This window comes from Notamacropus eugenii, chromosome 5 (genome assembly GCF_028372415.1).
Source record: "Notamacropus eugenii isolate mMacEug1 chromosome 5, mMacEug1.pri_v2, whole genome shotgun sequence".
NCBI classification, from domain to species: Eukaryota; Metazoa; Chordata; class Mammalia; order Diprotodontia; family Macropodidae; genus Notamacropus; species Notamacropus eugenii.
Window position 1 is genome coordinate 61,097,456 of NC_092876.1, and position 23,373 is coordinate 61,120,828.

Here is a 23,373-nt window from a genome sequence, read left to right on the forward strand (position 1 = left end):
GGATTTGTGGGTGCAGGGGAATGGGGACCCTTGCTGGGTAAAGATCAAAGCACAGATCAAAAAAGCAGTGACCATACCTCTCCCCAGATCACACTATCTCAGAAACACCAAAAACTTGCAAACCCTCAAAACTAGCGCTGAAAACAGCAGCACAAAAAAGCCTAAAGCTTGAAACTGCCTCCCCACCCCCATGTGAACAAAGCCCATCTTTAACATACAGTTCAAAGTCAAGAAACAGGCTAGAAAAACGAGCAAACAAAATAACAATTTGGCTACATGAAGCTACTATGGTAGGCAGGAAAGATCAAAATACAAATTCAAAAGAAGACAAACAGCTAGACCCAAAGTCTCAAAGAAAAATGCTAACTGAACCCAAAGCCCCACAAGAATTCCTGGAAGAGATAAAGAAAGAGATAAAAGTGGTAGAGGGAAAATTAGGAAGAGAAATTGTTGCTGTGTTTTTTGTTGTTTGTCCTTCGTTTTCAAAGAGGATCATGATACCAGGGAGATGATGACATGACTTGCACTTGACTCTGTTTTGAGTGAGGGAGGGCTGTGCAGGTCACCAGCCTCATTTCTCCTCCAGAGCCACCTGGGTTCAGTGACCAAGTGTTCATCAGGATGACTAGAGATGGCCCAGGATGCAATGGGAGATCTTCACCCTTTTAGGCTAAGGCCTTTTCAGGTACTTACTTAAAGTGAGGTAATGCTCATTCAGGGAACAGGCCTCATTTCTTTAAGAAGTGAGTTACGGGTTGGCCCCTTTAGTTAAAAAGAAAACAAAACAAAAAAGTCAAGCTAGGAGGGGAAGACCCTCAGGATTGCTGTTCCAAAGAGAAACAGTTATCACTGAATTCATTCTAAATTCAGTCAAAGTCAGGAAGGCCCAAAATACAGCCATTAAGTGGACATTGGATATGGACCCATTATGATCCAACGTATGAACTTCAGAATGAGAAGGAAGAGAATAAGGGAGGGAGGGAAGGAGGGAAGGAGGGAAGGAGGGAAGGAAGGAAGGAAGGAAGGAAGGAAGGAAGGAAGGAAGGAAGGAAGGAAGGAAGGAAGGAAGGAATCTATCTAGTAAGCAAACCCCAAATTCACTGGAAATTTATCTCCCTTTGGAAAAAAGAAATGAGAGTGATGCAAGAAAATTATGAAAAAGTAATTAGTATCTTGGTAAAAGAGAAACCAAAAATAATATACGCTAAAGAAAATAACACCTTAAAAAACAGAACTGATCTAATGGTAAATTATGCACAAAAATTCACTGAAGAAAAGAACTCTTTAAAAAAGCAGAATTGTTGACAATGCAAGGACCTAAAACAATTTCAAAGAACTCATGATGAAAAATGCCATCCATATCCAGAGAAAGAACTGTGGAGTTGGAATGCAAATGAAGACAACTATTTTATTGTTTTGTTTTTTCATTCTCATGGTTCTTCCCATTCATTCTAATTCTTCCATACAACATAACTAATGGGAAAATATGTTTAATAGGAATGTATATGCAGAGCCTATATCAGATTGCATACCATCTTGGGGAGGGGGAGAAAATTTAAAACTTATGGAAGTGAATGTTGAAAACTAAAAATAAATTAACTTAAAAAATAAAAATGCAAAAAAATGTGACTGTCAATAAAAAAAAAAAGAAAAGGAAAAAAAGCAGAGTTTGCCAAAAGGAAAAAGAAGTACAAAATCATGGAAGAAAATAATTCTTTAAAAATTGGAATTGGACAAATGAAAGCTAAAGACTCCATGAGACATTAAGAAACAATAAAACACAGTCAAATGAATTTTTAAAAGGAAGAAAATGTGAAATTTCTCACTGGAAAGGCCAACTGACCTGGAAATTAGATTCAGGAGAGTTAAATTAAAAATTATTGGACAAACTGAATGCCATGATCAAAAGAAGAGGCTAAGACATCATACTTCAAGAATTTATCACGGATAACTGTCCCCACATCCTTGAACCAAAAGGTGAAATGAAAACTGAAAGAATCCACTGATCATCTTCTGAAAGAGATCAAATTCCAGCATTCCCAGATCAAAGACAAAATATTGCAAACAGCCAGAAGGAAAAAATTCAAATATCATGAAGCTATAGTGAGGATCACACAATTTAGCAGCTTCCAAGTTAAGGAAGAAATGGGCTTAGAACGTGATATTCTGGAAAGCAAATGAACTAGAACTACAACCAAAAATAGTTAACCAAAACTAATAATAATCCTTCAAGAGAAAAAAAATTGACATTTAATGAAATATAGGATTTATGAGCATTTCTGATGAAAACACCTGAGTTGACTAGAAAATCTGACATTCAAACACAAGGCTGAAGAGAAACACAAAAAGGTAAATATGAAAGAGTGAGCATAAGAGACTCAAGAAAGTTCAACCATTTTCATTACTATATGGGAAAATAATACATGTAATTCCTAAAAACTCTATCATTACTGTGGCAGTTAGGAGTCTACACAGGTAGAGAGCATGAGTCGATTATATTGCAATGATCATCCCCGCCTTCCGAAAAAAGAAGAAAGGGTGAAAGAGATGGATGCACTGAGAGAAGGGAAAGGTAGAATGGAGAAAATTTTCTCACATAAAACAAACATGTAAGGAAGAACTTTTATAATAAAGGAGAAAATGGGGTCTGGAGGTAGCAAGCAATGATCAAACTTCACTCTCACTGGAATTAGTTCAAAGAGGGAAGAGCGCACACATGCACACGCACACACACGCACACACACACACACATTTGTGGGTACAGAAATCTAACTTACCCAAAAGGAAATTAGGAGGGGAAGGGGATAAGAGCTATTGCGGCGGGGGGGGGGGGGGGTGAGGGGTTTGGATAAGTATGAAGATGGATTAAGGAACATAGTGGTCAAAAGCAAAACAGATCTTTGAGGAGGACAGAATAAAAAGAGAGAGAAAGACAAACAGTAAAACAGGATGAAGGAAAATATACACCTAGAAATCATAATAACTGTGAGTGTGAAATGGAATGAATTCACCCATAAAATGGAAGCAAATAACAGAATGTATTGGAAGCCAGAATCCAAATATATGTTGTTCATAAGACACACATTTGAATCAGAAAGACATACAGAGTTAAAATAAAGGGCCGGAGTGGTCTCTGATATGCTTCAACTAAACTAAAAAAAAGAAAAGGCAAGGGTAACAATCATGATCTCAGACAAAGCAAACTTAATCAGACTTAATTAAAAGAGACATAATCAGGAAAACTATTTTACTGACAAGCACCAAAGACAATGGAGTAATATCAAAATTTTTTTGGAGCAAGCTTCTTTGATAAAGGCCTCATTTCTCAAATATACAAACAGAATAAAATTTATAAAAAAAATAAGGGCCATTCCCCAATTAACAATGGTCAAAGAATATGAGGAGATAGTTTTAAAATGAAGAAATCAAAGCTATCTTAATCATATGAAAAAAAAATGCTCCAAAACACTACTGATTAGGGAAATGAAAATTAAAACAACTCTGAGGCACCACCGCATACCTATCAGAAAGGACAAGCTGGGGAGGACGTGGAAAAATCTGGACACTGATATATGATTATTGTTGGAAACTAGCCCAACCATTCTAGAAAACAATCTGGAAGAATACCCAAATAAATGCCTATAAAACTGCAATACCACTACAAGGTTTCTATTCCAAAGAGATCAAAGAAAAAAGAAAAGGACCCACATGTGCAAAAATTATAGCTGGGTTGGGTTTTTTTGGTGGCAAAGATTTGGAAATTGGGGGGATGCCCATCAATTGAGGAATAGCTAAAGTTGTAGCATATGCCTGTGGTGGAATACTATCATGCTACAAAAGAGAATAAAGGGGGTGATTTCAGAAAAAAACATGGAAGACTAATATGAACCATTGCAAAGTGAAGTGAGAACAACTATGAGATCCTTGTGCATAGTAACAGCAATGTTGTAATGATCAACCGTGGAAGTACTCTGATCAACAAAATGACCCAAGACAATTCCAGTTGTCTATATATTCTAGAAATGAGGTCTTTATCAGAAATCCTGGCTGTAAAAACTGTTTCCCAGTTTTCTGATTTCCTTCTAACCTTGGCTGCATAGGTTTTATTTGTACAGAAACTTTTTCATTTAATGTAATCAAAATTATCCATTTTGCATGTCATAATGTTCTTTACCTCGTTTGGTCATAAATTATTGCCTTCTCCATACATCTGATAGGTAAACTATTCTTTGCTCTCTTAATCTGCTTGTGGTATTACCCTTTTTGTCTAAATCATGTACCCGTTTCAACTTGATATATCTTGGTGTGAGATGACAGTCTACGCCTAGTTTCAGTCATACTATTTTCCAGTTTTCCCAGCAGTTTTTGTCAAATAGTGAATTCTTATCCCAGAAGCTGTAACCTTTGGGTTTATCAACCATTTACTATAGTCACTGACTACTGTCTTATGTACCTACACTATTCCACTGATCCACCAATCAATTTCCATGCAAATTCCACATAGTTTTGATGACTGCTGCTTTATAATATAGTTTTAGATCTGGTACAGCCAGAACACCTTCCTTTGCATTTTTTTCATTAATCCCCTTGATATTCTTGAACTTTTGTTCTTCCGGATGAATTTTGTTATTATTTTTTCTAGCTCTATAAAATAATTCTTGGTAGTCTGATTAGTACGGCACTGAATAAGTAAATTAATTTAGGTGTCATTTTTATTATATTAGCTCAGCCTAACCATGAACAATTGATACTTTTCCAATTGTTTAGATCTGCTTTATTTGTGTGAAAAGTGTGTTCATATAGTTCATGGGTCTGTCTTGGTAGGCAGACTGCCAAATATTTTATTTTGTCTACGGTTATTTTAAATGGAATCTCTCTATCTCTTTCTGATGGGCTTTCTTGGTGATACACAGAAACGCTGATGATTTCTTTGGGTTTATTTTATATCCTGCAACTTTGCTAAAGTTGTTCCTTGTTTCAGGTAATTTTTTTTAGTTGAATAAGACACTTCCAAAGGTCTCATGATGAAAAAATGCTATTCGTCTCCAGAGAGAGAACTGACGGACTTCTGAATGCAAATTAATTTTCTTACTTTGGGTTTTTTTTTAACTTTTTTCTTGGCATTACGGCTAACACAGAAATGCGTTTTGCATGATTTGACATGTACTAATAATGTCATTTTCTTTGCCTCCTCAGTGAGTGGGAGAGGGGTGGCATGGAGGGACAACATTTGGAACTATTTAAAAAGAAAAGAATGTTAAAAATAAATAATAAATTTTTAAGGAGAAAAAATAAAGCAAGCCCACTGAATACATTAAGAACTCCCATCAAGGCTGAAATTGAAATAATTCCAGCTCAAACAGGCTTCAAACAGAAATATGCAGTAATCTCTGGCAGTATAATGTAGCATAAAGAGCAGAGCCAGGTGTGCCTTAGATCCAACAAGCAACAGGAATGGGACTTGGCGTAAGTCATTAAAACTTGGTGGGCCTTCGTTTTTTCATCTGCATAATGGAGATAATAATATCTGCACTCTTTGGCCTCACAGAAAAACTGTTAAGAGGTAAGCACTACATGGGCTTTTATTAATATATCAGGTATCAATTTATTTTATTTTATTATTTACTAATATATCAGGACACTAATAGTATCAGGGATACTATTCACAGAGCTCTTTTTAAGCCAACATTCAATAATGCACATTCCTTTAAGATCACATTCTATACACTATAAATAATTAATTTTTACCACCGGCTCACAATGAACAAAATCACCAAGACATGGGAGGCTCAATTAAAAGTTGTGAAGCAAATTTTCATTATATCCATGAAAATCTCTAACATGAAAATCATTACATAAACAGATAAAGGAAATAGGGTCTACAGCAGATCAGTTCAAATAATGATAGTACCATGTGGATGTGGTCAAGGTCATGGTTTGATCCTATGTGTTCTAAATAATGTCACAAGATTCTTACGATGAAAGGATCAATGGTTAACTTGTAAGCAAAACAGACACAGTCAAATGCACATCAGTGCTCCCAAAGAAAAGAAACAAAACTTCATTTGGATCCATACATATGAATTCCCACCAGTTAAAATATACACCTAGGCATGGTTCACCAGGCATCAACACAACACCGTAAATGACTAGAGAGTCTTTTTTTCTGGGTCTCCTGCGCTTTGTATCTGCTCTCCTAATAAACAGGTGCTAACCTACAACAATTCTAACATATTTTAAAATGTGAAATCCCAACATGCCTGAATAACAACCAAACTGGTAAGACATTTCTCCCTCCGCAGAGAAGGGCACAACAGCTTACACGAAATGTAAAAACCTACAAAGCTTTACTTTACGTAAGACTATGATGTGTGATAAACATGGGCCATTGGTCTTATTGTTTAGACCAACCATAAAAGAAAAATCTCTGTGCCTTTAAAAAACAAAAACAAAAACTTGAGATAATAAAAATAAGAAGCAAAACAGTCCCTGGTCAATGCAGAATGAACTCACACCCCCCACCCAAGTGGTTTCAGGTACTCAGCTGATCACAGACAAGAATATAGCTTGGAAAACAAAGACAAGGAGGAACACAGATATCATAAAGCTTTACTTACCTGGGAGAGTCCAGGCGACGACGCATGTCCTGGTGGGGTTGCCGCAAGATTCGGATGTCCCTTGTTTATTTCATGTGCTGAATAAGGGGAAGGGGTGGGAGGGCCAGGCTGTCTTGCTACTTGTGTTACCTGTGAGGAAATAAGCTTTTAGTAAAAGTGTCATATTAGCAATCAGATCTTTATACATCCATGAACTTACACTGCTAAATGACAGTATTTTACCCAATGTTTAGAGCCAAGTTGTAACGTTTCATCAAATGGCTAGAAGCAAAGTATGGAGCACACTACAGTCTTGACAACTATTAAGAACAAGGGATAAACACTAAAGAGATAAGATGTGTATAATATCTCTATGGACCACCACTATGTACTCTTCGAGGGTCCTATTCTGACTTACTAGAATCATAAAAGTAAAAGTTAACACACATTTGTGAAATACTTCATTACAACCAAGTAAATTAGGTTTTATGGGCATTAATATGCACCATTTTACATGAGAAAAAAAGGTGCGGAAGAGTCAAGGGACCTGTCTACTGTCATATAGCTAATAAGTCTAAAGGCAGCATACAAATTCACACCCACACAAATTCAAATTCCTGCCTCTACCAACTAAATCATGCCGCAATTAGAGAATTTAGAGCTAGAGCAGAACTTACAGTTTCCCCTTAAATATAACCCTCTCATTTTACAGGAGAGCAAACTGAGGCATAGGTTACAAGGCAGTTAGGTGACCAGTGTATACAGCACTAGGCCCATAGTCAGGAAGACCTGAGTGCAAATCTGGTCTCGGACATTTCCTAGCTTGTTGGCACCAAAAAAGTCACTTCACCTCTGTCTGCCTTGGTTTCTTCATCTGTAAAATGGGGACAATAATAGTACCTACTATTGCAAAGAGCCAATGAGATCATGTTTCTATAATGGTATCATTTACAACATTAAAAGTTTCTGTCGATGTATCATTTTTAAAAAAATTATTGGTGTGTGATCATGTTCTTTTAAGGACCCCAAAAGATGAGAACTGCTGGTGTGATAAAGTGAGCTACTGATCCAGAATGGTGGGGAAGCAGGACTATCTTGGAAAATCATCAAACAGCCCATAGGATTTTGAGCTAAAAATCAATCAACAAGCATTTATTAAGCAAGAACTGGAGGCTGGGAATTATTTTAGATACTACGGGTTGGGAGAAGACAATAGGTAAATACAAGTTAATTTGGGGAGGGAGAAAAGGCCTAGTAGCTACAAGCATCAGGAAAGGCCTCCAATACAAAGTAAAGCTTGAGTAGAGATCTGAAGGAAAGTAGGAATTCTAAGAGAAAGAGGTGAGGAATAAGTGCATTCCAGGCACAAAGCACAGTCAAAGCAAAGGCCTGGAGACCAGAGATGGAATATGATGTGTGAAGAACTCAAAAAAGAACAATGTGGCTGAGCCAAAAAGTACATCAAAGTGAGTATTATAAATAAGAACGCTAAAAAGCTAGGTTGGAGCCAAAATGTGAAGGGCATTAAAGCCCAAATAGAAGCATTAATATTTGATGCTAGAATTAATGGGAACCCACTGTAATTAATTCAATATGGGAGGACATAGTCAAACCTATGTGTTTAGAATATTACTCTGTGGCCCACATACACCAAAACATATATAGAAACATCTTCTGGACTAGCTAAGAAATAGAAATAAAGTCGGTGCCCATCAAATGAATCTTTTAACAAACTGTGGTATATGAATGTAATGAAAGGTTACCATGCCGTAAGAAATTTTGCAAGTGGTACAATCTTTAACATTCAGGTCACCTGTCCATTTTTAATTTATTGTAGAATATGGTTTCAGATGTTGTTCTAAGCTTAGTATCTACCAGACATTTTTCTGGTTTTCTCAGCAGCTCTTAGTAAATTGGGAGCTCTTTCCTCAGAGATTTATATTTTGGAGTTTCTTGAACACTGAGTTAGAGTTTCATTATTTCTGATTTTCCTTCATTTCATCTGTCCCACTGATCTACTTTTCCATTTTCTAATCAATTTTTTTTATTACTGATGCTCTATAATATAGTTTGAGGTCTGGAAATACTATTCCCTTTCTAGTTCTACTACTATTTTCATTATTTCCTCACTGATATTCTAACTCATCTGTCTCTCCAAATTAATTCTGCTATTATTTTACCACGTTCTACAAAGTTTCCTTTGGAAGTCTGAGTGGTATAATTCTCTAAATTAACTTTGGTAATATTGCTATTTTTATTACAGTGGCACAATCCAGCTGTGAACACTGAATATTCCTATTTAAGTCAACCTTCATTCTTTAAAAGAATATTCTATAATTAAGTGTATACAAATACGGAGTATATAGTGGTGGAATGAATTCTAGATATTTCATACATTCTGTATTTATTCTGAATAACTATGAACTATTTTCATTATTGCCTTTTGGATTTTGTTATTATATAAAAATGCTATTGATATTTATGGGTTTATTTTTTAGCCTGAAAAGTTGTTGAAATTATTAATGTCTCAACTAGTTTCTTTGCTAATTCCCTCAGATTCTCTTATGTAATGATCATGTCATCAGCAAATAGGGTTGATTTTATTTCTTCTATGGAGAATAGCTAAACAAACTGTGGAAAGAAGAAGGAAGCAAACAAGTATTTAAGTGCCTACCTGGTGTCAGGCACTGTGCAAGGCTCTTCACAAACATTATCTCATCTGATCCTCACCCAGCCCTGTAAGCTGGGTGCTATTATTATTCCCATTTTATATGGGAAGTAACTGAGGCCATATGTAAATTCAGGTCTTCCTTCCTCAAGGCCCAGGCTCTATGTACTGAACGTAGTGGAATACTACTGGGCCATAAGAAATGACAAAACGTGAAAAAATATGGGAAAGACAAAAACTGACGCAATTTTTTTAAAAAATTGTTATTAAGGGATGGTTCTCTGGAAACAGGAGAGATACAGGAGGAAATTTAGGTGAGGAAAAAACAAAACATCTTTTTTTTATATAATGAACATGAAGTATACAGAAAAGCATGGGAAACCTTATATGAAAAATAAAGTTAAAAAAAAAGCAAAGCAAGCAGAATCAGAAAAATAGTCTACCCAGTGACTACGACAATGTAATCCAAAGGAACTCGGGCGACAAAATGATCAAACATGAATGGTAACACCACCCCCTTTTCTTTGCACAGGCAGGGGATGCTACACTGAATAAAATGCCAGACTTTAAGTCAATTACGATACATTTATGTTATCTCATTTCAACTGGGCAATCGCTGCCACAAAGCGGTCCTTTTTATTCCTCGCGTTTGATTCTTTGAGGCAGTGAAGTATGGATAGTGTCAGGCCTGAAGTCAAAAAGACTCATATTCATGAGTTCAAATACAGCCTCAGACATTCACTAGCTGTGTGACCCTGAACAAACCACTTAAACCTGTTTGCCTCAGTTCCTCATCTGTAAAAAGAGCCGGAGAAGGAAATGGCAAACCATTCCAGTATCTTTGCCAAGAAAACCCTAAATGGGGTCACGGAGAGTTGGACATGACTGAAAAACAGCTCAACAAAATTGGATTCTTTATTTCTCACTGTCAACAACAGCTGTTTCAAATCTTCTCCTCTCTCCTAAAATCTCCCTCACAATGCCAGTCCCTAACTACTCAAAAGAAATCTGACCTCACACTTTACTTGAGAAAATAGAATGAGTCTTTCTTCCTTTCTTCCTCACTACTACACATATCAAAATGCCTTGCCACAAAGCAAATTTTCTATACTCCAGTCTCACGATCTTCGAAGAAGTAGCCTCTCTTAGCATGGTCAATACTCTCCTCCAGCAAACTACCCCCATAATTATCTCCCAGCCCATCTTCAATCTCTCTTACAGACTGGATCTCTCTGCTACCAAACCAAAGCATGCAGCTCCTTCTCATTTTTAAAAACATGGGCCCACCATCTCCCATCACCACCATCTCCCACCCTAAGTTAGAATCTAGAATCTCTCCTTTTCTCAGTCAAACTTCTACAAAAAGCTGGCTTACATAAGGTGCCCCTCTAGTTCTTATCTCACTCAATTCTCAACTTGCAATCTGGTTGGTGACCTCATCACTCACCTGAAACTGCTCCCTCCAAAGCTGGCAAATGCACTACCTGATGGGGCAAACTGGGATGTCTGGTATGGTGCTTAAAAGCCTTCAGCACCATGTTAGGGATCATTCTGTTTCTCTTTCTGGTACAACCAGAGGTGTCTTTTTGCTGTTCCTCCCACATTCTATACTGTCTTATCCCTAGGCCTAGACGTAAGCTTGTCCCCACTGCTTGAGAGGCATCCCCACTCCTCATCTCTACCTGTCAGAATCAACAGCTTCTTCAAATCTCGACTCAAATGTCACCTGCTACAGGAGGTCTTCAGTTCTGTCCTGCATCCTCAGCATCGAGAATAGTGCCTGACATAAAGGACAGGTTTAACCAATTCATGTTTGGTAGATATTGAAGTGCATCAACAATAAAGTGAACACAAGATGGTAAATAAGCCATGTGACATGAAAAGCAGTGGAAGAACTATGGCTGTTTAGCCTAGAAAATACTGAGGATGGGCAATATAACCTGTGCTTAAGAGAAGTACATACTTCTGTGCATTATCTTCACTTTTGTTTAGACCTCCATAGAACAGGTCCTAAACTACACATGCCCTCTTATCTTTATCTGGAAATCTGGCAAAAAAAAAAAAAAGAGGCAGATCCAAGATGATAGAGGCTTTTCCTCTAGTTTTCTTGGCAATACATAAACACCAACAAGGAAAGAAGCCAGTGGAAAACTTGACATCCCGTGTCCCAGCTACTGGAGCAGTCAACTACTTTTCCAGGCATCCAACTCTGTGAGACTATCCTCTACTTGACTTCTCCTGGGTAACGTGCTGAGCCTGCTGACATCCATGAGAGCCACTCCACGGCTGGATGGGTAACACCTACCTATGACCCTTAAGAGACTCTGCTGTATGCAATGAATCAGAGCCACATGGGTATCAGAGGAAGAATATCAAAAATTCCAGGAAGAAACTGGAAATAAGTGTTAAAAGGACTACACAATGCTATGGGCCTAGCTCACCACCAGTTAACAGGAGATGCCCAACACACACACACACACACACACACACACACACCCCTCCCTTTAGGTTGTCCATAGAAAAGCCAATCATAGTCAAGATAATGAATTTTGTTCAATCACTTGGTTTTTCCTGTTTGAAACTTAAGCCAAACTCTTAAGAAATTACAAAATTCACTGAAGAAGTCTCTGAAATGTTCCAAAGTTAAATACTGAGCATCTATCATCCATAAATAGATGGCTGTGAAGGAACTTACCACCCATAGGAAATCTCTGTCACACTATAACTGTGTTCTGGCTAACCTCCATAAGAGGAGCAAGATTTTTGTATCTCAAATTTATCCCTCTTTCCTATTTTATATTATTTTATAGTTATAATCACACTCTTGAACAAAATGGCCTCTGTTGCTCTATATTTCAAGGAATCTTGTAAAATTCTGACCCAGGTTTGGGAGTTGTGTTGGTGGAGGAGGCTTTAAAGGAAGCATTTTGCTCTACTGAGTCATATTCTGTTTTAATAGTCAACAAACCAGAAGCACAGTAAGATCTTGTATTCTTGCCATCTCTCTTGATAACATCTGTAAAAGCCTTCCTGGCTCCCTGATCCACCCTTTGCCAGATGTCCTCTGTGTGGGGAGATGATTCTCACAGTCTCGGCAGAGATAAGAAATGAGGCACACAGATCAGGATTTGTTGACATTCGCTTTTTAAAAAATGAATATTTATTGCTATCATTTCTCTCTACCACTCTCACTTTTCCAATATATCCCATCCCCGATCCTGCCAAGAAAGCCATCCTTTACACCTTATCACAAAGAATAAAAAAGAGGGAAAAAAGTCAAACAGCGCTCCCTTTTGTGGTCCCCCCACTGCTGCCACAAAGAAGCAGGGCACGGGTCTTCTTCCCATCTTTCCTTTGGAACCACTATAAGCTTGATTATTATCCTTTGGCAGGATTTGGCTTGGATTGTTTTGTTGTTTTTTCATTGACATTGTTGCAGTCATCATGTAAATCGTCTTCCTGCTAGTTTAATTTACTTTGCATAAGTTCATTTCTCTTCATGCTTCTTTATATTCATTAAATTCCTAACTTCTTATTTTTCCAAATCTTTGCCAATTCAACCCAATAAACATTTATTAAGCATGTGCTGTATGCCAGGCACAGTGCTACGTACTAAGTACAAATGATGGGTAGGGTGATGGGTAGGGTATCCAGTGGGGAAGACACACGAAAGAAAGCTGAAAAGACAGAAGTGGGAACGGGGGTATATGACAGGAGAACCTGGCTCTGGGGGCGATGCTGGTGGGGCTGCTGGGAATGGCTGGAATCTGGGACCTCTTGAGCTCTCCTGAAATAGAGAAGGTTTTTGCTCTTCCATCCTGCAGTCATAGGGGCAGAGGCCACTGAGGGTGCTGAAGAGGTAAGAGTACCAAAGAGAATGCAATTACCAGCAGGAGGAGATTCCTGGTGGTGAGCTTTTCCTGGGAACACGATAATGGTGGAGTTAAATCTAACAAGTACAGCTGGTGGGAATACCACAGAAGATATTACTATAACTGGCAGACAGGGGCCTTTCTTTTCAAATATATCATTGACCTTCTTGGGGCGTATGCCTACCACATGGCACAGCAGACAGAAAACTAAGCACAGAATAAGAAGATCAGTGTTTAAATATGGCATCTGATACTTCCGAGCTGTGTGACTCTGGGCAACTCATTTAACCTCTCTCTGTCTCTGTTTCCTTAACTGTAAAACAAGCACCTACCTCCCAGGACTGTTGAGAGGATCAAATGAGATAATACTTGTCAAGCACCTAGCACAGAGGCTGGCACATAGTAGGTGCTTAATAAATCTTCATTCCCTTCCATTTCCCCAGCCCTTCTGTTAGCCTGAAACATAATGAATTCTTCTAAATACAATCATATTTTGACTCTATGTGAATCTTTATGTTTCCAGTATATTTTCAAGTGTGTATACTGTCTGTTATCCTCTCCATGTTCCCAGGTATGACTCTCATTGTATCTTACCTTCTGCCATTTTCTCTTCTATTTGTTCCTCCTCTTTTCCTCCCCACTCCTTTCAAGTCCCAAAGAAAGTACAGAAAAGAAGACTGATTTGAATTAGCAATTCCCATGTAAAGTCATGCTTTCTGACCCCTCTGCCAGGCCTAAATCCTCATCTCTGACTTGCATATTTTTTCTCTATTCTTAATCCCTTTATGATTTTCTCTCTGATATTAATTTTGTCTTCCCTCTTTAAGGCTTCCTCTCCATTTCTCCCCATTACTGTCTGCATCCTCAATGAATTTAAAATATTTTCACACAAAATATTCTATGTGTATGTATATGTGTGTCTTTTCAGACTTCCTTTATCTGGTTCAGATAAGCACGAGGTTAATGAGATGCCCACTCCTCCACCCATCATGTACCCCATCATAATATATATGTAAGTTGTTCCCCTTTCTTCCTCATTTCTTTTCAAATTGTCTCTTCTTTTTAATTTTCTCTATTAAAATAACAAAAAATAACAAAATTACACTGTGAACTAAGTTTATGTGTTATTTAACCCCTTTTATGACCAAGAGACAGTACAATTTTAAGGGATTATCTCTTCTCCCCCATTAGGACAATTTAAATAATAAATACAACATTCATTATAAAGAAAAACATTTGTGAAAGGCTTAAGGACTAGGATCTACTCAGTGACCCGCCACAACTCCGGAGGCCCAGTACTGAAGTGTGCTTCCTGCCTCCTAAGAAAGAAGCGACAGAATGTTTTCTTTGTTTGGTTATGCTGTGTACTAACATGTGCTAGAGCAGTGTATTTCTTAATGGGGGGCAGGGCAGTGGAGTGAAAGGAGGCGTAGAGAGAGTAACAAATATGGACAGGGGGAGAGAAGAAAGGAAAGAAAAACCTACCAATGAAACATTTTTTTAAATGTACAGACAAAAGTAGAGGGAATTTCAGGTGGAGACAAAGATGAGACAAAGATGGAATATATGTGCTAAATTTATTATATATTTTTAAAAAATTGTACATAACAGAAATTTGCTATTTCATATACATTATTTTTCTGTTTATCTTTATACAGAAATGTAGTATTTCATTGTAAATATTCATGTTTATTGGTATGTCAAGTTCATATTAAGAAAAATGAAAAACTGACAAAATGAAAGAAAAAGACACATACATTAATATACAACTACGATACGATTCAAACATCCTGAAGAAAAAAATGGGAAATACACTAAGAAAGTGAATAAAACGTCCATCTCTTTGGATCCAAAGAGCTTACTCTTAGCTATCTACATTCAAAATATTCACAGAAGCACTCTTTTGTAGTAACAACTGAAAATAACGTAAGGACTGGGGGACAGTAAAACAAACAGTACATAAATGGAAAGAACATTACTATGCAGAGAAAAAAGGTGATTAGGAAGAATTCCGAGAACAACTTCTACCAATTATTGCAAAGTGAAATACACAGAACCAGAAACACATTATACACAATGACAGAGTGGAACATTACTGTGCTATAAGGAACAGTGAATTAATACAGAGAGAAAAACCTGGGAAGACCTACATGAACTGATGAAGTAAGCAGAGCCCAAACAAAAAACAATACACACTGTGACTACAACAATGTAAATGCTAAGAAAAACTACCAAAACATCAAAAATCAATATAGCCAAATTATGAAGATCAAGAAGAGCTTGAAGGAGGAGAGAAGAGGAGACAATCCCCACCTGCCTCTTCTTAGAGGAGGGAGGTCCACAGGGGTTACATGTACTTGTTCTGTGACTTTGTCTATATATCAATCAGTTGTGCTTACTTTCTTGTATCCTTTTCTTTTTCTGTCTGTAATAAATACTAATTGTTATATGAGAGCTCTCTGGGAAGGGGAAAGGGGAGACATGGGAATAACTATTATGATATAAAAAACAATATACAATTAAAAACTTATTTCAATTTTTAAAATATACATCCACAATACTTACAGCAGCAAACAATGTTGTGATATTAAAATGACTAAACTGAGCTCTAGAAAAAACAATGAGAAAATACAGCACCACTATTACCCATTTCCTTAAAAAAGTCAGGAACCATGGGCATGGAGCATTGTACAACTCAATTGATGTGTACAGTTAGTTATGCCATTTTTTTTCCATCTTTCTTGTTTATTCTGTTACAAGTTTAAGAGTAGAAATCAAGTAAATTTACTCAACCTATCCCACTTAAATAAACAGATGATGCTAGGCTCAGACATCTGTCACTCAAGGTGTGAAGCAGATGTGAACGAGGTCTAAATGCCTCTAGTGAATCAACCAACCACTGGATTTAGAGTAATCATTTGAATTTAGACTTCAATTTGCTGGGGTCAACTGTGACCCCCCATTTTGGGTTTTCTTGGCAAAGATACTGGCGTGGTTTGCCATTTCCTTCTCTAGCTCACCTTGCAGATGAGGAAACTGAGGCAAATAGGATGAAGTGACTTGACTACATTTGAACTGAAAAAGATGGGTCTTCTTGATCCAGGTCTGCCTGGCACCAAGCTACCTAGCTGCACAAACCTCAACTGAGAAGTCTTTAAAAAGCACTGGATGAAAGAGAGTGCCATTTCACCACAAGTATATTAGTAATGACTAAGGAAATTTGATGACCCACATCATCTGCGGATCAGCAGCCACCTGAGAACCTGGGGCTCCAGCCCTGGCCATAGGAACTTCAGAGGATCCAGAGGATTCTGGTCTTCCTAACAGTCCTACAACAGCTACTGGCAGTGTCTGCATTAGGAGCTAAGGAGAATCTAAACAGAATAAGGAAAGCCAATTCCATGGCTCTACAAACAGCCACCAGAAAGGCTACATTACACTTAATGGACTTGAGGACTCCAGCAAAAGGGTTTCTGGAAGCTGAGTTATCACTTTACTTCAAACACACTCTGAGCTTGTGTTTAGAGATTCTGCTCTAACAGGACAATGTCCCCAACTTCAGGTAGGAGGCAGTCATATCAGAGTTTGTATCAACTATTAATACATCACTTTTTTATAAAAGCTAACTGCATCTGGCTAACTTATAACACCAATAATCAACTGGGAAAGATTACAAAACCACTCCCCCAACAACTCCCAGGCTCAGAAAGGCATCAATCCTCTGGAACCCTGCCTGCCAGAGTGAGAAGGGATTGGAAAAGTGGCCCTAGACATTATACTCTATACTAAAGGATGGCTCTCTTCAGAGAGGAAAAGGAAGAGTATATATAAAATGATGATAATATTAAAATACAAAAGATAGTGATACAAATTCAGGGAAAAAACCCTTAATTTCTACTAAAGACAAAAAAAGAATTTAAAAGAAAATTTAAGGAACAAAATTAGAGCTATTAGTGAAAAAAATGAAAAATTATAGAAGATCATGAGATCGAAGATATAGAACTGGAAGGCTTCTTCAAGACCATCTAGTCCAAGCCCATTACTCTACAGATGGAGGAACCGAGGCCCACAGAGGCAAAGTCACATGGTTAGTGGCAGAGCCAAAATTCAGAGAGAGAGAGAGGAAGTATTAACTACATGAAATTTAAAAGCCTTAGAAGAAATTAACTAAATGCAGCAAGAGAATAAAAGATTTGGATTGTAAAGAAAATAGCTGCAAATACCTCTGATAAAATTCTAACACCTAAAATCCTAGGAAAATGATACAAACCTAAATTAAGAGTCAATCCCCAATAAAAAGAACTGCCAACTAACAACCACCACAGGAAAATGTCATTATCTAAACAACAGTATACACAGTAACTACAGGGATACAAAAACAATACTAAAAGGCAACTTTAAAAAATGAGTTCAAATTCATGGACAATGTTACTTTCCAAATGAAAGTAAAAGCAACACTTTTCCTTTTTGCTACTAAAAAGGTCAATTACAAAAAATGGGAAAAAAGCATGCCAGGTTCATTACAATGACAACATAGGGAGGTTTTGTGAAACTTGTTCATGAGAAGTTATTTTGGAGACGTTAAGTAAAGTGACCAATCAATCACAACGAAGTACAGCAATTAAAGAATGAAACTCAGAAGAGAAAATGGAGGGAATGGGGTGGAGGGCATGTAAGGGAAGAAAGCTGACATAAAAGATGGATGTGGATTCACAGGAGGACCTTAGATTTTAAAATACCATATTTAGACATTAGAGATTAGGGTAGGGAACAAAGGTAATTTAAAATTTGGCACATTCCCATAAGAACTAGGGACAGCTCTCCAGCAGGGAGTCAATGAAGAGGAAGAGGTACAGAGGAAATGCAAGTAATAGAAAAACAAAATCATTTTTTAAAAAATAAAGAAAGAATGTGCATAATATAAAAATTGCTATAGAACACAAAAGGATATGCATTGCCCTAATTTTCAAAAGAGAGAAAAGGAGGAGAGTTGAAAAACTCTAGAACACTGAGCTTCACTTTCATCCTGTTAAATTCCACAACATATTATTACTGCCTTTAATTATGTGTCCTCATCCTATTGTTAACATTGTTCTTGGAATTATGTCAAATATCAAATATTTCCTAGGAAAGTGTTGGTGTTTCACCATTGCATATAATGCTACATTTGGTTTAAGATATATACTTTTTTCTTATATTAAAGAAGGTTCTTCTATGCTTATGCCTGACAGTTCTCAGTGTGAGTGTTGTAATTTTCAAAGGCCTTATGTGAATTTACTGTTGTAATCAAGTGATTTTAGATTTTCAAAAGTTTACTACTTTCCCCAAGATCCCAACCTCACATGCCTTATATAAATATAATTTGATCATAGTGAAGAATATTTTAAATATAGTGCTGTGGTCTTTTTGTCAAGATTTTATTTGAAATTTAAATCAAATACTTAATGATAGTGGTACCCCTTCCTTACTTTGTTATCTGATTTAGACACTGAGACTATGTCTAGCTCACAAAAGAGATCAACTCATTAAAATAATTTCTGTAGCATAAGCATTAAAAATTCTTTTAAAATCTGACAGAATTCACCTGAAAAACCACCTAGACTGAGTTTTTAAAGGTAGTTTGATTTGATTTTCTGAACTTGAGATCTCCATTTCAAGTTCTGCTAATTTAGTTACTTTATATTTTGGTAAATCTACTTCTTTCAAATTCTCATTTTTGTTGACATATAAATATAAGTTAATAGCAGTCAGCAAGGCAGTGAAGAGGATGACAGATCACTAGGTCTGGAATAAGGAAGACCTGAGTTCAAATCCAGCTTCATATACTTTACTAGTTGTATGACTCTAGGCAAGTCACTTAACCTGTGTCTTCCTCAGTTTCCTCAACTATAAAAATGGGGAAAATAATATTATTTGCATTCCCATCATGCCCACATTACCCAACTGATGGGCACAACACCTACTTCCCATGGTTGTGGCAGAAATCAAATGAGATAATATTTGTAAAGCACTTACCACAGTGCCTAGTACACTTTTGTTATTTTCACCTTGTTCATCTTTTATTTTGACTATTTGAATCTTCTCACTCCACTTTAACTGTTAGTTAAAGATCTGGTCATTTTGTTAATATGTACAGTAGACATGGAAAAGACATCCTGAGATGCCAGCTGAGGTCAGCAGAAACAGACAAACACGATACACGAAGACTACTACAATGTTCACAGAATGAATAACAATAAAGAACATGGAATCACCATCATCAATCCTGGCACCTGCCTCTCTACAGTTAGGAGACTGCCAGGCTTGATGGAAGGGTTGCCAAGGTTTGCTCACATTCCTTTTTTCTCTTGCTCTTATATTCTTTGTAATAAAGGATGGCTGGGGGAAGAGCACGCATAAAATGTGAAATGAAGATGACGTAAAAAAAAAGATATTAATAAAACTGACAAAAGGAAAATAAATGACAGGGAATGGCCAAACAATTTCTGGCACACTGAGGTGGTGGCCCCAGAAATGATGCCCATGACAAATGCAAAGGAGATGGGAATACTATGGACTGGGGCAAAGCAACATACCCCACTGCCATGTACATGGAGACACTACTGATAACAAAGCTGCCCAAAGTTTACTGACCAAGCTTAGCCCCATAGATGAGGGGGTAAGAAGGGTGGGGTGGGACACAAAAGGGGGACAATGACTGACAATGTCAGACTGAGCTGAGGCTTTGCTCACATTTCCTGAACTTGGGGGGGAGGGGAGGGTTTCCCCTTCTTTACTCTGCGTTATAAAGGATGACTCCCTAGCAGGGAGGGAGAGAAACAGTACTCCAGGAGACTTAAATGATATAAAAATAAAAGTAATTAATAAAAATAAAATAAAACAGGAACACAATGATCACCAAAAGCTAGCATGACCTCATCAAGAACACACCACACCAAACTAACTTTCTTTTTCAACAAGACAATTAAATATGCAGAACAGGGGACTCCTATAAATATAGCAGACCTCAATTTTACCAAAACATTTAACAAAGTCTCTCATCCTATTCTTGTGGAGAAAATGAAGTGACTTGTACTGTATGACAGTTCAATCATGTGTATCCCACTCCCAGTTAAACCTTCACAGCCATCAACCTGGGAAGTGGCTCCTAAGGAGAAGGGGCCAGATATCCCCATCAACAGTCAGCCAACTGCCAACCAACTGCCAAACCAACTGCCACACACAGAGCGGCTATTCCAGCCTAGGTAAGGTAGTTCAAAAGCCCCTGGGGGAGAGAGCAGAGGAATCATGTACCAGCAAAGTCAAATGACCACTACTATCCTAACTTCAACCCTGATGGAGACAGTCCAGGATCTTGAATCCAAGAGCCTTGGGAACATTAGTGCTTCCAGTTCACTGCCTTCAGCCATTATCCTGGGAAACAAGGCCAATGAAGATGCAACTTGGGAGTTGCTCCTGCACGTGCTGCAGCCACAGTGACTGAAGACCCAGAAAAGAAAATTCTTGTCACCAAAGTCCCTGACACTTCCAGATGGTAATTTATCGGTGCCACTGCCCTCTAAAAACTACAGGACCCCTCCATCTGACTTAAAGCTGGAATTTTCCTGATGTGTTGTCTCCCCCACTAAAATGTGAGCTCCTAAAGAGCAAAGATGTCTTACTTTCTACATGTATCCCCCCAGCTTAGCACTGAGCTTTGCACAAAGTTGAGCACATAATAAACGCTTCATTCATTCATGAATTTGGAAAGGATAGAATGTCCAGATCCAAAGAATTCTCATTAATGATAAAATGTAAACTTGAAAGGATTTTACACAGTGGGCTTCCCCAAGGATGTGAGCTGGGCCCTGAACGATTCCAAGATTTTTTTTACTCATGATGTAGAAAAAGACAAAAATGGTATCCTCATCTAAATTAGAGATGACACAAAGTTGGGAATGATGGCTAACATAGGGACCAAGTCAGTATTCAAAAAGATCTTGAAGAGCTGTCTCATAGGATAAAACCTAAATCAGATAAAGAGAGTTTTACCCCAAGTACAACAAATAAACTTCCCAAGTGTAAGATGAGAGAAGCATGGCTGGAAGGGTAGTTTGTCTTTAAAGCATCTGGGGACTTTGGTGAATGGAAACCTCAGAAAGTCAACAATGTAACATGTCAGCTGAGAAAACCAAAGAAATCCTGCACTGCATTAAAACAGGCATTTCCTTCCAGGTTTAAGGAAGTGACAAGTACCATTGCTGTGTTGTTCCCTTGTCAGCCTACATCTAGAATTCTATGTTCAGTTTAGAAGAAAACTAATAGAGGTGATATGTCCAGAAGAAAATAAATCAAGATGGTGACAGAACTGGCAACTAGCCTATAGTCTGGAGCATAATAGGTAGCCTGAAAGCTTCTTCAGACATGCAATGGGCTGTCGTATGAAAAGGGGATGAGACTTATTCTTCACCTCACTGCAAGAATAACATGGGAAACCTGAGAAGAGACAAACTCGATTTTGAGCTACTGAAGAACTAATGGGTTTACCCCTCATGGAAGCCAAAAGACAAAAATTAGACGACCACATGTCAGAGAGGATGCAAAGGAGGAGAGTTTTGTTCAGCCATGAGTTGGACTAGATGAATGACAGATAACTTTGGATTTAGATGTTCAAATAAACTCAGATTATCTGAGAACATGAAAGGCTCATCTCAAAAAAGAAAGTAAATTAATCAAGCCTGGCTCCTACAGAGAAAGAAGTACAGGACCAAAGTACAGAAGGTACAAAGAGACAGACTGCCTCAATAAAAGATATTTCTAAGAAACAAAACTATTTACCAACAGAAAAAGTCTATCTTCTAAGCTACCCTATCCCTAGAAATGAACAAAATCTTGATAAAGAGCTCTAAATCCTATGATTCTATATGCCAGTGCTATTGATAATACGACAAATGGTTCCACTCCATTGAAGTCACTCCTAACTTTAATATCCTACGAGTAAGTATACACTGAACACTTCAATGAAGGAATAATTTTCACATATTAAATTATTAATGGGAATTTTATTTGAGTCTTTTAGCATTGAAAATGAATAGTAACACATCATCATCCATTTCTTCATAGGGACACTTCATGAAACATACCATTTCGGTGTATTATTTGACTAATCTAAAACACTTATACCAGTACTATAATTACCTGAAGAACAAAGGGTTAAGAAAAAGAATGCTTTTTTTAAAAAAAAAACTACTGATTTAAGATTCACACAGACCTAAACTCTCTAAATAACTTCTCTGAATTTAAAAGATACATTCTAGTGAGAAGCATTTACCTTCTGTATTTGGTCCTGTAGGCCTAGGCTCATAGGACTTAATGACAGGAAGGGACTTTTGAAATTATCCAGTCCAACCCTTTCATTTTATAATTTAAAAACAACAACGACAAGCCTGAGGTCATACAGAAATGAAAGGTCTTGCCCCATAGCCTATTGCTTAAAAAGAGGAGAGCCAGGATGCAAAGCCAATGTTGTTCCCGAGATACTATAGTACAACCCAATTAAAGTGAGATTATTTCTAGAAACGTGTTCTGAAAACACTAAAGTACTATCCAACTGCTGAGAAAAAAATCAAATAATCATTTTAACAACTAACTTTCTTAAACATTTATCAAATGCTTAAAGACTCATTCTAATTCAGTTACCTGTCATGAGTGTTAAGACAGGTCATCCTTCACTGTTAAAAAGAAAAGTATTCTACCTACCAACTTTGTTTAAAAATATTAGGATTATCAAGGTAAATAAGTCATCCATCTAATGCCATATAATAAGGAAATTCTAAATTAGCTTCAAGTGACTAATGCATTCTTTCTAAATTTAAATAAGGAAGATACCTGAAAACAAATGCATGACAGACAGACAGACATCAAGAGCCTTAAAAACAGTTAAGAATCTTTGATTCTAAAACTCTTTATAACCTGAATAGAAAGTATATAGTACCATGAGAAAAACACAGGCCTTCAAGTCAAAAGACCTGTATTAGAATCCTATCTTTAACACAAACAAGCTGTGTTCCTTTGAACAAGTTACTTCCTCACCTGGGTAAAGACGAGGGTGCTATATTTCAGTCAGTTACTACTTTAGGAAATTTATGGTCTCAGTGATAGTAAGAAACAGAATGAAACTCAGGGAGTAAATGCAGGGCCTAGAGTCTAACCAAAAACTTCCTTATTGGAAGTTTACCTATTAAACCCATATAAGGAA

At 37.3% G+C, this 23,373-nt stretch overlaps 1 protein-coding gene across 11 annotated transcripts in view; it reads right to left on the reverse strand.

The window, feature by feature from the left end:
- EIF4G3 (eukaryotic translation initiation factor 4 gamma 3) overlaps positions 1-23,373 on the reverse strand; it is a 386,245-nt gene that overhangs the window by 263,064 nt on the left and 99,808 nt on the right. For all 11 annotated transcript variants that reach the window (XM_072609175.1, XM_072609170.1, XM_072609173.1 and 8 more), the window contains exon 3: positions 6,618-6,746. The gene's annotated coding sequence lies outside the window, so the exon portion shown is untranslated. The remainder of the gene's footprint in view (positions 1-6,617; positions 6,747-23,373) is intronic.